This window comes from Chiloscyllium plagiosum, unplaced genomic scaffold (genome assembly GCF_037043375.1).
Source record: "Chiloscyllium plagiosum isolate Xiang-an unplaced genomic scaffold, Cpla_swu_hap1 HiC_scaffold_5, whole genome shotgun sequence".
NCBI lineage: Eukaryota > Metazoa > Chordata > Chondrichthyes > Orectolobiformes > Hemiscylliidae > Chiloscyllium > Chiloscyllium plagiosum.
This window is the reverse complement of record NW_028270143.1, coordinates 67,402,139-67,420,561: the sequence shown is the minus strand read 5'-3', so window position 1 is coordinate 67,420,561 and position 18,423 is coordinate 67,402,139. Positions and strand designations below refer to the sequence as shown.

Below are 18,423 nucleotides of genomic sequence, written 5' to 3'. Positions count from 1 at the left end.
TGGTTGCACCCTCAAAATGCTCCCCCAATGACACCTCAGTTACCTGCCCTGCCTTATTTCCCAAGAGTAGGTCAAGTTTTGCACCTTCTCTACTAAGTACATCCACATACTGAATCAGAAAATGTTCTTGTACACACTTAACAAATACCTCTCCATCTAAACCCTTTTCACTATGGCAGTCCCAGTCTATGTTTGGAAAGTTAAAATCCCCTACCATAACCACCCTATTATTCTTACAGATAACTGAAATCTCCTTACAAATTCCTGTTGACTATTAGGGGATCTATAATACAATCCCAATAAGGTGATCATCCCTTTCTTATTTTTCAGTTCCACCCAAATACCTTCCCTGGATGTATTTCTGGGAATATCTTCCCTCTACAGTTGTAATGCTATCCCTTATCAAAAACGCCACTCCTCCTCCTCTCTTGCCTCCCTTTATGTCCTTCCTGTAGCATTTGTATCCTGGAACATTAAGCTGCCAGTTCTGTCCAACCCTGAGCCACGTTTCTGTAATTGCTATGATATCCCTGTCCCATGTTCCGAACCATACCCTGAGTTCATCTGCCTTCCCTGTTAGGCCTCTTGCATTGAAATAAATGCAATTTAATTTTCAGTCCTACCTTGTTCTCTGCTTTGTCCCTGTCTGACCTGACTGTTTGACTTTGACTTTTCTCAACTCTGCCAGTCTCAGATTGATCTCTTTCCTCACTATCTGCTGGATAGCAACAGAAGACTCCTACGCTACCTGCCCACCTCTCTTACCTTTCTTGGAGTTAACCCATCTATGTGACTGTATCTGTGACTTTTTTCCCTTCCTATAACTGCCTTTCATCACACCCCCTTGCTCTTGTCAGTGAATAAAACAAAAATTGAGGATTATCTATGCAATAGTGATTTTGTAACCAGTAGTCAACATAGACTGAGACGGAAAGACTTCTGTCTGACCAACTTTAACACTGCAAACTTTTACTGAGGTAATGTGAGTGGAGTGTTGTCATCATTTAAGAAATGCTTGAAAACTGCAGTAGGAGAATTACTAGATTTTTCTGAATGGATGAACTAATCATCTTGTTTGACCTCAAACATATTGGTTCTGAATTTCCACATAGTTTGTCCTAATATCCAATTTTTACTATTGTTGGAAGAGCATGAAAGCTTCCACAAAAAGGGGGAAATAGTGATGTTCAGCTATTTACACAATTTCTCTGGGTTTTCTGTTTGTATTTGAGTAATGTTACACTTGGACATTGGAGGAATGAAAATTCAAGGCCTCTTTAACAGGCATTATTACCAATTCTACACCTGCTATTATACTATTGTCTGGCTTAATTAGTGTCAATGTTTGCTCAGTGGTAGCAATTTCACTCTGATTCAGAAAGCTTTGCGTTCAAGTCACACTGCAGACTTGCAGAAGTTTAAGCATGCAATTTATTCTGATTCTCCAATGATGTAATGAGGGAGGGATATATTGCTGAAGATTCTGTCTCTGAAAGAAGCTCAATCTACCATCTCAAGTGAACATAAGCAAATTAATGCCATTATTTCAGAGGACTCTGCATTGTATTTGTAAATGTTCATTTTTCATTCAGTATCATTAAGTTCATTATCTACCATTATCACCTTTCTGTCTATGGGACATCTTTTGTGTAAGATGTTAAATTGACACCCCAATTAACTGCTCACTTAGATGTAAAATAATCAATGACATTATTTTGAAGAAGAATATGGAGTTATTCTTGGTGTCCTGGCCAATGTTTATTTGTCAATCAATATTTAAATAAAAGATGTTTTGGACACTATCATGTTACTATTTATGGGAGTTCACTGAGTGCAAATCAGCTGCTGCATTTCCTACATTGCGATGGTGATTACACTTCAAGAAGTACTTCATTGACTGCAAAGCATTTTGTGATGTCCAGTACCATATAAATGCAAGATTTCTTTAAATATATGGAACAAAGTAGGTAATTGGAATTGAGGTAAGAACTAAAAAGATCCAATTGATTGTTCACACAGGTTTATGAGAGAGTGCACTATTTTCTGTATTCAAATGAAAACTGCATTTTGAACTGGATTAATAATTATTTATTTCAACAATAGCCTATTTTCATATTATGTCAATGTGCTAATGCCACAAAGACTGTAAATGTCTTTACCTAAATTATGAATGCAGCATCTGAGAATTATCTTTTTATTTTCCTAACATTTTCACTGTGTAGTAAATCCACATTGTCATTTTTTTGTGTGGCTATGACTGCATTACTAATTCTGAGGCTCAGCCATAGGCACTGCAGGCAGGGATACTACAATGACGCACTACTGCTACTATCGACAGTCAAACATTCCAGGGCAAGCTGCCAACTGCAGATGCATTTTATTTCTAATCTAGGCGATGACATTTTTTGTGGTGAAACTGTAAAATGTTTAAGCTTTCTATATCACAAAATCAAATGCAGGAATTGATGATGGAGGAAGATTTTCTTACTCTGTCATTACGAATGGTGATGAATTGTGAGTGATGCCTTGAATACCAAATACAGTTGATCCTCTAGTTGCATAGATATTGCTTCTCCTGCTTTATTGCTTTATTTGAACAGTCCACCACAATCATTTGATTCTTTGTTTGAATGATAAAGTGATGGTCTTTTAGATTCATAGAAGTGAAATATGCAAATATGTTCAGAGATGTCTATCCAATTTTTACAACTAAATCCTGAAGAATGTAAACTTTTCTCATTTAATTTATTGAAGAGCATTAAGGCAGTATTTATAATGGCTGGACAATTTGTGGGGCTCATAGGCAGAAACACAGAGAGACATGAATTGAGTTCTGCTGATGCCTGCTGTAATTTCTCAGTTTTGCACAGGTCCCATGAACGCACAGTGTCTTTAAATACTCTTGCTGATTCTGTGTGTGGAATCACTGAGAGACAAACATGAGACAAGGCACATATCAGCTGGATTGTTGCGATTGAATCAAACCTGGAATTGGACAAGAGATTGTTAATCAATTTGGTATCAGAATTTGCATTAATTTGTACAGTTTGCATTGATGAATGTCTTTTAACTAAAAATATATGCTGCTGTGTGCTGCAACCCACCATTTTGTATGTTCCTTGGGACTGAATTTTCCCAGCCCTCAAATGATATGGGAAATGGCGACTCATTCGTAAAATATGTCAAGATCAGAAAAATTGCATTTTTTACTGATGAGGGAAAAAAAGAGATTGATGTGCCACTCAAGGTTTTATTGGTGAGATGAGCGTTTCCCCTATGAGCAACAAGAGGCTATACTCATTGATATGCAGTTTCCCATTCTCCCATATGGCGGAAGGAAACTGAATGTTTCCACTTGCCGCTTGCTCCTCCAAGCCATCATCTTGGCCAACAGTTCCCAGATTCTCAGGGCATGCTCCATGGGCACTATCAGCTGGCACACTGCATCCATAGTGATTGGCATTAGACATGTACCACCCTCAACACATCATTGTGACACATCACTAACTTACCTAGAATACAGTTATCTACTTCCATGCTGTGGTTTGGAGCATTGTCCTGCTGGTGCCAGGCAGCTGTGCGCACAGGCACTCATCTCATAATTTGGAGCAGGATGCACCCTAGGGCTCTTCACCGGCTGGCTTTGTGTTTATTCACATCATGCTAACTTAAATCCTCACAGCATCTCTGCATTGCCATTTGTTGCTTTGTTCCTCATTCAGAAATGGTCACAGTATGTCTGTCTTGTCTTGCCTTAAGCAGAGACATAGAGCTAGGCAACCTGTCATAGTTGTCAGCAATGATCAGTTAATGAGGCAGACATATTGCTGTATGGCACCTTGTTAAGTCAATCTCACACCTCTACTACGACTTAGCAAATGTACTGCCTGTGCTTTATCAAATGGTGATGTCTTCAGACAAATCAAGAGGGAGTATTAACCAGTCAAGAGTCCTGCCAAGGTCAGTCAAGAGCAATGTCTGAACTCAATCCAGGAGCTTGGACACAATTTTTAGATTGTTTGAGATGATCAACATCAGGAGTTCCATGCCATTACAATCCAGTAGGTTGGCCATGATCAATGCTGCAGTTCCAGTGCAACCAGCCCAAGAATGAGCAGTTAGTCAGTCTGGAAGCTGCACATGGGTCTGATCACTTGGACTGCTCCTTCCAAGTCAGTTAGGGGGTTGACCAAAGTCTATAGACATACCACATTAAGAGGGCCAAAACATAATGTGTCAGATATCAACAACAGAAAATGGTTTCCTTCAACGTAACATCTAAGTCATCTGTGTCATTTATATCACACCCTTGCCATCTGCACCAGGAACCCTGGAAGCTGCTATGATGTCTAAATCCTTGGTAACACCCAGGTTCCTACACATTTCAAGGGCTGAATACCTCATTAGGCTGGTTACTGGGGGACAAGAGCTACCTGCTATCACTGTGGCTGATGACTCCATTGTGTAACTGCCTGTCTAAGACTGAGTGAAGATAAATACAGCTCATTCTTAATGAAAGTTGTTCAATGAAAGTTAATTTTCTTAACAATGATGAGAAGTGATGCTATGCCATGCATTGGAGAAAAGAATAGCATTCATTTAGATAGGGCTCTAACATGATACAACACTGAGGTTTGATATCCAGTGTAGCATCATTCTTGTAGTTGCTTTTACAATGTCAGTCATGTCAGAGAGATGATGATGTAAAATAGCAATATATTTGCAAATGTGATCTTCTATTTCTTTTGAAGAGTGATCTATGTCACTATCAGCCCATAGAACTGTTCTGTTACCTTTCCATCTCATTGCATATATTGTGCAGGGCAGCGATTGACCTGGGGCACAGATGGGATCTAAATGTGGAATTGGGTGAGCAAATCCCAGAAGTTTCTGGAGGTGATGAGCACTCATCAAGATATGGCACAATCTCAATGAGACGAGCAGTGGGGATTGCATGAAATAACTTGCTAGAGCTCAGGGAGAGAAAGCCTCCATGAAACTCAATATTGACACTCAGCCATTTAAGTTTAGCAGATAGTAATTACATTACATTTGAACTCCTCCTCAACTTCTTACTTGCCTACTCATAGTCAAAAACATCCATTTTGGGGAACTTTACTAGTGATGCATGTAGAATGAGGGGTTATTAACTATTATGCCAATGGAAAAAGTACATCAACAGCAATATCAGATGATGTCACATCTAATGCGACTGGGACCTGAGGGAAATATCTTCTGATGGAGTTATGCATGATGCTGGAAAAATTAATAAATGTTCATTAATTTGTAATTATATAGTCTCCAGTCCTCATCTGTCAAAAGCCTGGTTGTGGTATTTATAGGGTTCCAAGACTCCATTCTTCTCAGGTGAGTGAGACTCTGGGTGTAATTTGGTTGTGGTCACCCTGTTTTAGGCCCATGGCTCTTTTTGCAGGTGCTGGTTAGGACCATTATATTTTAGAATGCATAATCCTCTTGCTCAAGGTTGTTTTGGTTTGTCAATATTTTTCTGATAGTAGTTTTATTTTTCTGCATGAACAAATTTAGTAATCAACAAGTTATTTCACAGAAATCTATTTCTTGTGCTTCTAATTGTAGCTATTCTCTCTTCAATGTAAATGTTTCACTTTAAGTAAGCTTGTCGTCAGCTTTCTTTGGCTTGATGTTGACATGGATCCTGTGAAGTACCTTAGATTTTTTCATGTTAAACACATGATCCAAAGATAACTTAATAGAATTTTTCACAGTGAGAGAAAGTGAGGTAGTAATCCAAAACCAGGGTTCTAAATCTTAACAAAGTGAACTGCAAAGACAAGGGTTGAGTTGACTGCAATAGATTGGGTATCTTGGTTAAAAGGTGTGATAGTAGCTAATAAATGGTTAATATTTAAGGAAAGAATGCATATATTGCAGTTGTTATACATTCCATTCAGGTGAAAGAATGCAGTAGGGCAAGTAGCCCAAGCATGGCTAACAAAAAAGAAGGGAAGGAAAATGATCAAATCGAAAGAGGAATCATAGAAAGTTGCTAGAAAAAGTTGCAAGACTGGAAGCAGTTTAGAATTTAGCAAAAGATGCCAAGAGGTTGATTAAGAGGGGTAAAATAGAATGAGAATAAACATGCAAGGGATACAAAAACAGACCCCTCTGAGCCTCTGTAAGTATGGGAAAAGAAAAGATTTGTGAAACCAAATGTGTGCCCTTTACAACTGAAATGGCAGAACTGGTAATGGAGAACAAAGAAATAACAGAGCAATTAAACAACTAATTCAGTTCTGTTTTCACAACATAACTTCTCAGAAATGCTAGAGAGGCAAGGGTCTTTTGGGAAAGAAGAATTGAAGAAAATTAGTATTTGTTAAAATGTGTTGGAGAAATTAATGAGACTGAAAGCTGATAAATTTCCAGGGCCTGCTAAGTAGCATCCCAGCGTACTGAAAGGAGGTAGCTATGCAGATAATGGACGTATTAGTTGTCACCTTCTAAAATTTTGTAGATTCAGGAAGAGAACTGGCAGATTGGAGGGCGGAAAATGTAATCTCACTGTTTAAACAAGGAGACAGGGAGTTAACTAGGAATTACAGATGAGTATCTGAACAAAGCATTGAATAACAATGTGCTTAAAAATACCAGCAGGATTATACAAAGTTAACTTGGATTTATGAAAAGGAAATTATGGTTGACAAATCTATCAGAGTTTTTTGAAGATATAACTTGTAGAATAAATGAGGGAGGATTAGTGGATGTGGTGTATTTGGATTTCCAGCAAAACGTTTGATAAAGTCCCACATAGGAGCATAGTGTGTACGATTAAAGCACATGGGATTGTTTGTAATATACTAACATGGATTCAGAATTGGGACAGAGAGAGTAGAAATAAATGAGGCATTTTCAGAGTGGGAGATAGTAACAAAGGGTACTGCAAGAATAAGTACTTGGGCTGCAGTCATTCATAATTTTTATCAATGATTTGAAGGAGGGAATCAAGTGTAATATTTCTAAGTTGCTGATGACGCAAAACTAGGTGCAAGTGAGAGTGGTGAGGAGGATGTAAACATATAGGTATAGCAAGCAATTAAGAAGGTTAATGATATGTTAGCCTTCTTTGCAAGAGGTTTTAAGTACATGAATAGCAAAGTCTAGCTGTACTGTGCAGGGCCTTGGAGAGACCACTTCTGAAATGCTGCATGCTGTTTTAGTATCCTTTCTTAAGAAAAGATATACGTGCCAAAGAAGATTGCTGGACTGATTTGTGGTATGACACGTTTGTTGTGTGAGGAGAGGTTGGGTCGTCTGGCCCTGTGTATTCACTGGAGTTTAGAAGAATGAGAGAGGATCTCTTTGGGGTGATCCTCTGATTGGGGTGGACAGACTGGATGCAGTGAGGAGGCTTCTCTTGTTTGGGAGGGTATGGGGATGGTGTCCAGGTCAAGGACTGATGGTCTTCGGGTAGGTTATTTCTGACTGAGATGAGGAGAGATTTCTTTGTTCATAGGGTGGTGAGCCTGTGGAATTCCTTACTTCAGAAGGCTGTGGAGGCAAAGTCACAAATATATTTAATAATCAGATAAATAGATATCTAGTCAAATGTGTCAGAGAGCGCATGGAAAGAGTGGGAGTATGGTGTTAAGGTAGAGGATCAGCCATGGTTGTGCTGAATGGTGGAATGGACTTAAGGGATCACATTATCTACTCCTGTTCCTATTGTCTACATTTCTATGTGAAATAAGATTAGAATTAGACTATTTGGTCTTTCAAGCCTGCTTCACTGTTCAGTACGATCACAGCTGATCTGTTTGTGTTTCTAATTCCACACTGTCATCTCCCACTAATAACCCTTGAATTTCCTGTCTTACAAGAATCTAACCACCTCTATCTTAAAATATTTAATGATGCTGACTCTACTGCCTCTGACGCAGAGTGTTCCAATGTTGCACAGTCCTGAAAGAAAAACAAACTCTCCTCGTCACTGTCATGAAAGGGCAACCACTAATTTTAAAACAGTGCCTCCTACTTCTGGACTGACCCACAGGACAAAAGATCCAAATCATCAGGATATACTTAAATGAAATCACTTTTAACTCTTTTACATTCCACTGGAAGCTCTGCTTGTTCAAGCTACTCTCCTAAGACAACCAGTTCAATCCAGGTAGCAATCAAAAAGTCATTCCCGAATCACCTTTAACGCATTCACATCCTTCCTTAAATAAGGAGACCAAAACCGTACATAATAGTCAGCTCTCACCAAGGCCCTGTCCATCCAAAGTAGAATATCCTTACCTTTAAGATTATTTCTCAATATAAATGCAATTTGCTGTTGGTTGGGTCTCGGCTGATAGGTTGGAAATTGGTCTGTTTAAACTTATCTTGATTTTAGATCAAAAGGTTGATCTTCTATAGTGTTGGTAGATACCAATGCTACAGCTGCACTGGAATAACTTAGCTAGAAAGACAGCTAAATTCTTAGCAATAAATTAAAATGCACTCTAGCAATCACCTCCTTTTATCCCTCTCTCTGCTGATGACCTATTTGATCCTTTATGAAATTCCAATACCACCTACTTCCACTGCCTCTACAGACACACTGCTGTCCTTTAAAGCAGTTAAATAATGCATCTCCTGTGTAATCCAGGAGACAATATTCTGTAAACCCTGACAATGAGGGTCAGAGGCCAACCAATGCAGGCTGCTCCAATTATCTTTCCATTCTTCTCCACTTTCATTTTATGCCAGTAAGAAAACACTTAAAAAAGCAATTTTTATCTGTGACTGATATTTTCGTATTTAAATCACAGTGAATTCTGTACATGATCACTTGAAGTGGATAGTAAACGTAAAGGCATTTCACAGGAAGCTACAAATATTTAGTGAAAGCAAATGGAAAGCTGAAGAGATAGTCATCAAGGTTTTGTTAGCATCGATCATACCTTACAATCTACTCTAAATTGGAAGTTAAGGGCAAACTAATGGATGATAATTTAGTGGAATTAAATTAAAATTATAGCACCTACCTCTGGGCAGAAGTCATGCCACAGGAGACCAATTCAAGCAGTAAACCATCTGGCCCTTGGAAATGGGATGCTCACAGGCTTCATCTGCATAGATTCTGTTAACCTGATCATAAAGTAAAAGAAACCTGGAATCTTAATGGCAATTTCCATTCACATTTAGGAATTGGAGGACAGTTACTGAATTTTCCAGTACAGATACAGCATCTGGAATCCATCAAACTGAAAACTGGGCATGTTTAAAATCAAGGAGACATTAAATTTGATTATTATTATGTGATAAAGTAATTTACCAGCTTGTTTGCCTAGGTGCTGCTGTGTTGTGCCAGTGGGTCTTGATATGGAGCGTTTGTTTTTTCCCTGTGGTCTAAGCAACCTTGATCCCACCAACCCCAGCTCAGCCTGATCCACTCCGTCCAGCATAGACAAGTGCCAAAGGTTGCTGGTTTTGAAACACTATCTGTATTTGTTTCTCTGATGATATTAAAACTCCTCTTAGGCAATTCAATAAACCTAAGGAGTACAAATTATAAATGGATTTAACACCACATTCTCTGAGCTAAAAAAAACTTTGCTTGTTTTGTATTTCTTATTGTAGAAGTAATTGCCAGTTAAATATTAAAGCGACATCTATAAGTAGATTGTGCCACACCACATTAAATTATAGGAATATGCTGCTGCTTTTTTTTATTCATTCTCAGGATGTGGACTTTACTGGCATGATCAACACTCCTTGCTTGTCTCGAATTGACCTTGAGAAGGTGGTGGTAGCATGCCACTTTCTTGAGTTCCTGCTTTCCATCTGGTAAAAGCATTCCCTCAGCGTTGTTAGAGAGTAAGTTCCAATATGCTGACCCAACAATGCTAAAGGACTGGCAGTATATTTGTGTGATTTGGAGGTATATGGTGTGTCAACTGCCTTTGATAGTCATTTTTCTCACATAGATCATTCTTTATGGTAAGAGTCCTAGGAATAGTAATTACTTACATTCCAGGTATTAATTGTTTTAAATAACCTATTAAAAATAAATCAGTTTCTGTATGTTTCCCTATGGGACACTGTGATCTACAACATGCAGTACGTAATGAGGAAGTAGGACATGCCAAAAGACTCCCTTTGGAGTGAAAATAAGCTTGGCGGAGATTGAATAAAATAGCAAAAGAATGTTCACATTGATGCCAGTACTTGTAATAGGATTCCCTTGACTGATGTCAGATTGCCTTTACTCTTCAGACATTATGTGGATCAGTCTATAGGCCTCTCCACTGAATTCCCTTGAGTGAAATTTCAAAAATAGAATATGAGGAAGGAGTATTTGTAAAATAATGAAGGGCTCAGAAACTACTACTTCAAGTTTACAGGTAAGTACTTATTTATAATTCAAAGTATGTGATCTTGTTTTAAGGGATATCTTAAGGAATAGTATATAAATTCTTTATACCTGTATTCTCCCTAGTGATAATGATTTAAAATTGAGCTACAAATACTTAAATGCTTTATACAGTAATGTATTAATGTTGGGATTAGTACATTAAATGCCCCTGTTGTGATGGGTTTCTGAATATAGTAAAATTTTATGCTGTGCTGTCCTGGTCAGCTACCTTGGATATGGATGCAGGTTGTTCTGCTATAAAGTGTGTTTTGTTAACGTGAATTCGCTGTAATGTGATTGATAAACTGGGGGCACTTTCTAAAGCGCAAACTTTTATAATGTGATTTTATTGGCAACACTTTAAGCACTGTTTCTAAAGCACGATTTTTCTATGATGTGGGTTGCACAAGAACACAACCCTCACGTTATAGAACTACCTGCATTGTTTGATTTTCTCTGTCTCTCTGTGTGTCTCACCGTATATAATTCTGGAAGGAGTTGACATTTTGTATCTTAGTTTGATTGTTCTCTGATCTTTCTCAGTGTTTGCCTTCATTGTTGTAGGCTATCTTATTTCTGGTTTCTGATACATTATCTCACTTTCTCATACCTATGTAAGTTGTTACTCCTTTGCTGTCCTGTGCTGAATGGTTTTGACAGCTCATTACACTGTGTCTGGCAGTTCTACCCACGCACTGCAACACTTTGTCAGCTATTTCAAGAGAGTTTGGGCCTGCCCAATCTGTAATGACCGAGGTCTTACATGTCACATCAGAAGAACACAAACTGAAATTGCCCCTCCAAGAGTGACAGGTATTTACAGATAAGTCCTTTCATCAGGGGTTCTTTGAGGATAGATTATCTGCTTTGAGATAATTATTAACTGAATTTTAATGAATATAAACTAATTATGTCTACTCTGTATTTGAAAATGAAAATACCAAATCAAATTGCTATGGTTTTCAGGAAGAATACAATAGAAGGCACTTAATGCAAAGCAAAGAAAAGATACTGATAGGATATTGACCATGGTTAAATGTGTGTCAATGCATAAATGTGCATGAACAATGGAGAGAGACAAATATGAACTTTTAAATTCTCCTTGCTTTCTAGTCATAAACAATAATTCACCCCTGTTGTGAAGTTGGATTAAAAATACTCTTGCAGCCAGCTGTCTTTACATTTAAATCATAAAGCATTTAAATATTTAAATTTAAATCTTTAGATTTATTTTAAGGTTGTGCCCTCTGGTCCTAGACTCTACCACAATCTTAAGTCTCCTAAAAATCTTGCATGTTTCAATAAAGTAGCTTTTCAATCTTCAAAACTCCAATGAGTATAGGGGCAAGTGAGTTAACCTCTCCCCATAGCAAAATCCATCAATACCTGGGATCATCCTAGTAGAATAGATCTAGATTGCTTCTTTCTCCAGTAAAATTTTCCAGGACCACTAAATGTTCACACATTCAAACTCAGGATTGTCTTCACAACTTCACACAAACAAGAAAGACAGAGGAAAGAAAAGTGTTCTACAACAATGCATGTCAAAAGTAAAATATGCCCATGAATTCAAGTACATTCTTGAGTCCGGGTGAGGGTTCCTTCACTCATGCGTTAAAGGCAGTGTCGTGCCCAGATGGCTGATGAAGAAGTTGCAGGGCTCCTCAAAAGTTGGTGTTGGTGCAGCAGCTTTGACGCTGGATTCCTCAAAATTGACAACGTCTCACAGCATCAGGTTAAACATGGGCGAGGAAACCTCCTGCTGATTACCACATACTATGCAAGTACCATTCATGCCACACAGATGCCAGGTGATGGCCATCTCAAATAACAGCCAATTTAATTTCCATCTCCTGACATTCAATGGCATTACCATCTCTGAATTCCCCACTACCAACATGCTGTGTGTTACCAAAGACTTGAAATTCAACTGGAATCACCATATAAATGCAAGGGCTACAAGGGTAGGTCAGAAGCAAGGAATAATACAATGAGGAAATCACCAGCTGACTCCCCAGAGCCTGTCCACTATCTACAATGCATAAGTTAGAAGTGTGTTGGAATACTCCCCACTTGCCTGGATAGGTGCAGCTCTAACAACATTCAAGAAGCTTGACACCATCCAGGACAAAGCAGCCTGTTTGATTGACACCATATCCACAAACATCCACTCCCTCCACCACTGACGCTCAGTAGCAGCAGTGTGTACTATCTACAAGATGCACTGCAGAAATTCACAAAGGCTCCTTCAACAGCACTTTGCAAATCCATCACTACTTCCATTCAGAAGGACAAGAGCACCAGTTACATGGGACCATCACCACCAGCAAGTTTCCCTACAAGCCACTCACCATCTTGACTTGGAAATATATCACTCTTCCTTCACCGTCACAGTGTCAAAATCTGGGAATTCCCCCCCTACGGGTATTGTGGGTCTACCGAAAGCACATAGACTGCAACGGTTCAGGAGGTACTTCACCACCATCTTCTCAAGGGCAACTAGGTTCAGGCCATAAATTCTGACCAGCCAATGACACCTGCATCCCACAGGTAAATAAAAATAAAAGATCATCTTATTGTGGCTGGAACTGGTCGGCTTTGCAGGTACATAGTAATTGAGCATAAGGATCCTGCAGAATCCCAGATGTAGCAGAAGAGAGTTGCCTGGAAATTGAAGATTCCAATGGGCAATCTCCCTGCACCTAGAACCATTCATAAGTATTCACTTAAATCAGAGAATGTGAAGTGTTTCACTGGAGTTAAGTGAATAGTTACCCAGAAATGGTTAGTTAATTAAAAACCTAAACTAATTCCTGAGTAACTATGGAAGTGTTTTTCCATTTCAAAGTTACCAAACCTCCCCTGACCCTTTACATCCCCCATGGGCTTGAGGACCTGACAACACTCTACACTGCTGCTGGGCTTGAGATCCAATACCCAAGCTGCCCTCCCACTGGGCCTGATGCCACTCCTCTCCTCCTGGACTAGCTCTGCTCTTTCTGGAAAAGTACTTACATCATCCACAGCCTGTATTCCCCTGCCAGGCTGCATTAACCCCATACTAATCCCAACCTACTGTAGTCACCCAATCACCTCAACATATTAACAGAAATTGCTGGAGAAACAGCAGATCTGGCAGCATCTGTAGTGAGAAAGCAGAGTTGACATTTAGAGTCTAGTGACCTTTCTTCAGAATGGAGTCACTTACCTGGCTCCCTTCCCATTTACCCCAACCATCTGGCACTCTGACCTCACTTATCCTTTGGCAGGAGCTAAGTGCATATGAGATTTCAAAGCAGCTATCCTCTAGCCATTTAATTCCTAGAACATGGCAACTAGTGCCAAAGAGAAAAGGACATGATTGCCCTGACTATATTGCATGACAAGAACACAATTGGATAGAATGTATATTCCATATTTCTGTGGGATCTGTGTTTAGAATCCCCTGCAAGAAATGTTGAGTTCTTTCTCAAAATAGGAAAATAGGAAATTTAAAGAATGACAATCTGACTATGATTAGCACTCTTCAGAAACTCGGGCCTTATTTATATTTCTCATCTGCTCCCACTTCACCTGATATTGATATAAGGGGAGGAGGGGTGGGTTAAGGGCTAAAACCTCTGTCTCACTACTTCATCCAAACGATGAAACCTTCTACAAACTCATTGATATGTTTAGCTCTGAGAAACAAACTTTGAATCATGAGTGTCGCTAAAGTACAGCATGCTTAGCATTGGTAGCATAAGGCACTCATTCCAATGAGCAGGTGGAATGCTGTTGACATATACTGACTGCACTGCAATCAATGGAAATCAGTTAATCACATGGCACCATCTCTGAACCTGGGTGGGAGATCCCATTCATCTCCAACAACCTTCACGTTTTGTATTTAAAAGATGTCAGACAATTCAAGTATTTTGATTGTGGTGAAGTTGAAAAGAATCCAATCATTTGCAGTGTAAATTAAAATCTGGCAATTTGTATGAACAGCAGGTGAAAAAAAATTACATTAAGTCATATTCTTTTGTTTCCTTGAACATCTTTTATGCATTTATGTATTGATACTATTAACCTCCCATCAGGACAGCGATCATATTGAAAGAGTATTCTAATTTTCAATACATGATGGAGAGAAGTTGATTATATCCATAGCACAAATAGATACACATCTCCGGAAGAGGTGGACTCTTTATGAACATCTGAATACTGCAAAGATGAATGTGGACTCAGAAAAAAGTTTGAATTCCTGTGGGAACATTTTAAGCCCGAAAACAGGTGTAAGGATACAGTCAGAAGTAAAGTAGTTGAAAATTTGAAACACAAATGCTTCCAGCTTCAAAACTGTCCACAAAACTGAGGCAGGACTAGGAGTACATGAACAATGTGCTCTCAGTATTGTGGGTCTGGTGCTGAAAGCTTTTTGTGAGGCTGAGGTGCAGCTAAAGGAGATAATGAAACACTGGAAGGCATAATGCATTTTAAATCAAAATGACAAATGTACAGAATAAGCACATTCCCTCAAATAAAGGAGATCACAAATTGTCTTTGTGTAACATGGATCAATAGAGTTTAAAAGCCAATTAAAATGGAAGATTGTGGGGTTTTAGATCCATGAGGTTAATAATATTGAAAATAGCTTAATAGAAAATTTGAGAAGCTGTAAGTCATCAATAAATTCAACATTGAGCTCCTTGTCTGAAATAGAAGTGTACAACATGAAACTTGGGAAACTTCCACTGATATGAGCTTCATATGACTGCAGATGCTGAAAACCAGAATCTGGATTAGTGGTGCTGGAAGAGCACAGCAGTTCAGGCAGCTTCCAAGAAGCAGCGAAATCGACGTTTCGTGCAAAAGCCCTTCATCAGGAATAAAGGCAGTGAGCCTGAAGCGTGGAGAGATAAGCTAGAGGAGGGTGGGGGTGGGGAGAAAGTAGCATAGAGTACAATGGGTGAGTGGGGGAGGGGATGAAGGTGATAGGTCAGGGAGGAGAGGGTGGAGTGGATAGGTGGAAAAGGAGATAGGCAGGTAGGACAAGTCCGGACAAGTCATGGGGACAGTGCTGAGCTGGAAGGTTGGAACTAGGGTAAGGTGGGGGAAGGGGAAATGAGGAAACTGTTGAAGTCCACATTGATGCCCTGGGGTTGAAGTGTTCCGAGGCGGAAGATGAGGCGTTCCTCCTCCAGGCGTCTGGTGGTGAGGGAGCGGCGGTGAAGGAGGCCCAGGACCTCCATGTCCTTGGCAGAGGGGGAGGGGGCGTTGAAATGTTGGGCCACAGGGCGGTGTGGTTGATAGGTGCGGATGTCCCGGAGATGTTCCCTAAAGCGCTCTGCTAGGAGGTGTCCAGTCTCCCCAATGTAGAGGAGACTGCATCGGGAGCAACAGATACAATAAATGATATTAGTGGATGTGCAGATAAAACTTTGATGGATGTGGAAGACTCCTTTAGGGCGTTGGATGGAGGTGAGGGAGGAGGTGTGGGCGCAGGTTTTGCAGTTCCTGCGGTGCCAGGGGAAGGTGCCAGGATGGGAGGGTGGGTTGTAGGGGGGCGTGAACCTGACCAGGTAGTCACGGAGGGAACGGTCTTTGCGGAAGGCAGAAAGGGGTGGGGAGGGAAATATATCCCTGGTGGTGGGGTCTTTTTGGAGCTGGCGGAAAGGTCGGCGGAATGTTTTGGTTTATGCGAAGGTTGGTAGGGTGGAAGGTGAGCACCAGGGGCGTTCTGTCCTTGTTATGGTTGGAGGGGTGGGGTCTGAGGGCGGAGGTGCGGGATGTGGACGAGATGTGTTGGAGTGCATCTTTAACCTCATGGGAAGGGAAATTGCGGTCTCTAAAGAAGGAGGCCATCTGGTGTGTTCTGTGGGAGCAGATACGGTGGAGGCAGAGGAATTGGGAATACGGGATGGCATTTTTGCAAGAGGTAGGGTGGGAAGTGGTGTAATCCAGGTAGCTGTGGGAGTCGGTGGGTTTATAAAAAATGTCAATGTCAAGTTGGTTGTCATTAATGGAGATGGAGAGGTCCAGGCAGGGGAGGGAGGTGTCAGAGATGGTCCAGGTAAATTTAAGGTCAGGGTGGAATGTGTTGGTGAAGTTGATGAATTGCTCAACCTTCTTGCGGGAGTACGAGGTGGCGCCAATGCAGTTATCAATGTAGGGGAGGAAGAGGTGGGGAGTGGTGCCGGTGTAGATTAGATTAGATTACATTACATTACAGTGTGGAAACAGGCCCTTCGGCCCAACAAGTCCACACCGACCCGCCGAAGCGCAACCCACCCATACCCTTACATTTACCCCTTACCTAACACTTTGGGCAATTTAGCATGGCCAATTCACCTGACCTGCACATCTTTGGACTGTGGGAGGAAACCGGAGCACCCGGAGGAAACCCACGCAGACACGGGGAGAACGTGCAGACTCCACACAGTTAGTCGCCTGAGGCGGGAATTGAACCCGGGTCTCAGGCGCTGTGAGGCAGCCGTGCTAACCACTGTGCTACCGTGCCGCCCACAATTACGGAATTACGGAATTACAGAAGATCAACTGCTCTACGTAGCCAACAAAGAGACAGGCATAGCTGGGGCCCATATGTGTGCCCATGGCTACCCCTTTGGTCTGGAGGAAGTGGGAGGATTCAAAGGAGAAATTGTTAAGGGTGAGGACCCGTTTGGCTAAACGAATGAGAGTGTCAGTGGAAGGGTACTGTTGGGGACGTCTGGAGAAGAAAAAAACAGAGGGCTTGGAGGCCCTGGTCTTGGCGGATGGAGGTTAGAGGGATTGGATATCCTTGGCAAAGATGAGGCGTTGGGGGCCGGGGAAACGGAAGTCTTGGAGGAGGTGGAGGGCGTGGGTAGTGTCTCGAACATATGTGGGGAGTTCCTGGACTAGGGGGATAGGATAGTGTCGAGGTAGGTAGAGATGAGTTCAGTGGGGCAGGAGCATGCTGAGACAATGGGTCGGCCAGGGTGGTCAGGCTTGTGGATCTTGGGAAAGAGGTAGCACCGTGCAGTGCGGGGTTCCCGGACTATGAGGTTGGAAGCTGTGGGTGGGAGATCTCCTGAGGTGATGAGGTTCTGTATGGTCTGGGAGATGATGGTTTGGTGATGGGGGGTGGGGTCATGGTCGAGGCGGCAGTAGGAAGAGGTGTCCTCGAGTTGGCGTTTGGCTTCAGCGGTGTAGAGGTCAGTGCGCCAGTCTACCACTGCGCCCCCTTTATCTGCTGGCTTGATGGTGAGGTCGGGATTGGAGCAGAGGGATTGGAGGGCTGCGCGTTGTGAGGGTGAGAGGTTGGAGTGGGGGAGGGGGGTAGACAGGTTGAGGCGGTTAATGTCCCGGCGGCAGTTGGAAATGAAGAGGTCGAGGGCAGGTAATAGGCCAGCGCGGGGTGTCCAGGTGGATGCAGTGTGTTGGAGGTGGGTGAAGGAGTCCTCAGAAGGTGGGCGGGAATCCTGATTGTGAAAGTAAGCTCGGAGGCGGAGGCAACAGAAGAACTGTTCGACGTCACGGCGTGTATTAAATTCATTGATGCGTGGACGGAGGGGGATGAAGTTGAGTCCTTTGGGAATTCAGTTCAGAGGAGATTCCAGGAGTGGATGTACTATATCGCAATTTGAGTGCAGCTTGCAGGATCATACAGGATAAGTTCACTGTGTCGTTTGGGATAGAAACTGCCATCCTTTACCTGGTCTGGTCTCAAAAAAGGAATGAAAGCAGACAGACTACATGACATCGACGAAGGTGCCAGAAACAACAATCTTGGGCCTCCTGTCTCTGTAATGTCCTCCTTCCTAACATCTGGGTCTTCTGCCAAAATTCAGAGGGCTGACTCACAGACTAGTCCAGCGACAGCCTGACATAGTCATACTCACAGAATCATATGTTACAATGTCCCAACACCACCATCACCATTCCTGGGTATGGCCTGTTCCACTAATAGATCAAATATAGCAGAGGTTCTGGCAGTTGAGGTGGGGGTTACTCAGGGAGTCCTCAATTTGACTCTGCCATGAAGTCTCATGGCATCAGGTTAAACATGGGCATCTCCT

At 41.4% G+C, this 18,423-nt stretch overlaps 1 protein-coding gene across 10 annotated transcripts in view; it reads left to right on the top strand.

Moving 5' to 3' along the window:
• The window catches only part of LOC122549923 (E3 ubiquitin-protein ligase HECW1-like), a 464,685-nt gene that overhangs the window by 17,589 nt on the left and 428,673 nt on the right, over positions 1 to 18,423 (top strand). The window contains exon 1 of one of the 10 annotated variants that reach the window (XM_087987250.1): positions 1,895 to 1,982. The exons of the other annotated variants lie outside the window; for them this stretch is intronic. The gene's annotated coding sequence lies outside the window, so the exon portion shown is untranslated. Of the gene's footprint in view, positions 1 to 1,894; positions 1,983 to 18,423 lie in introns of those variants that run through there. 10 annotated transcript variants of the gene reach the window in all.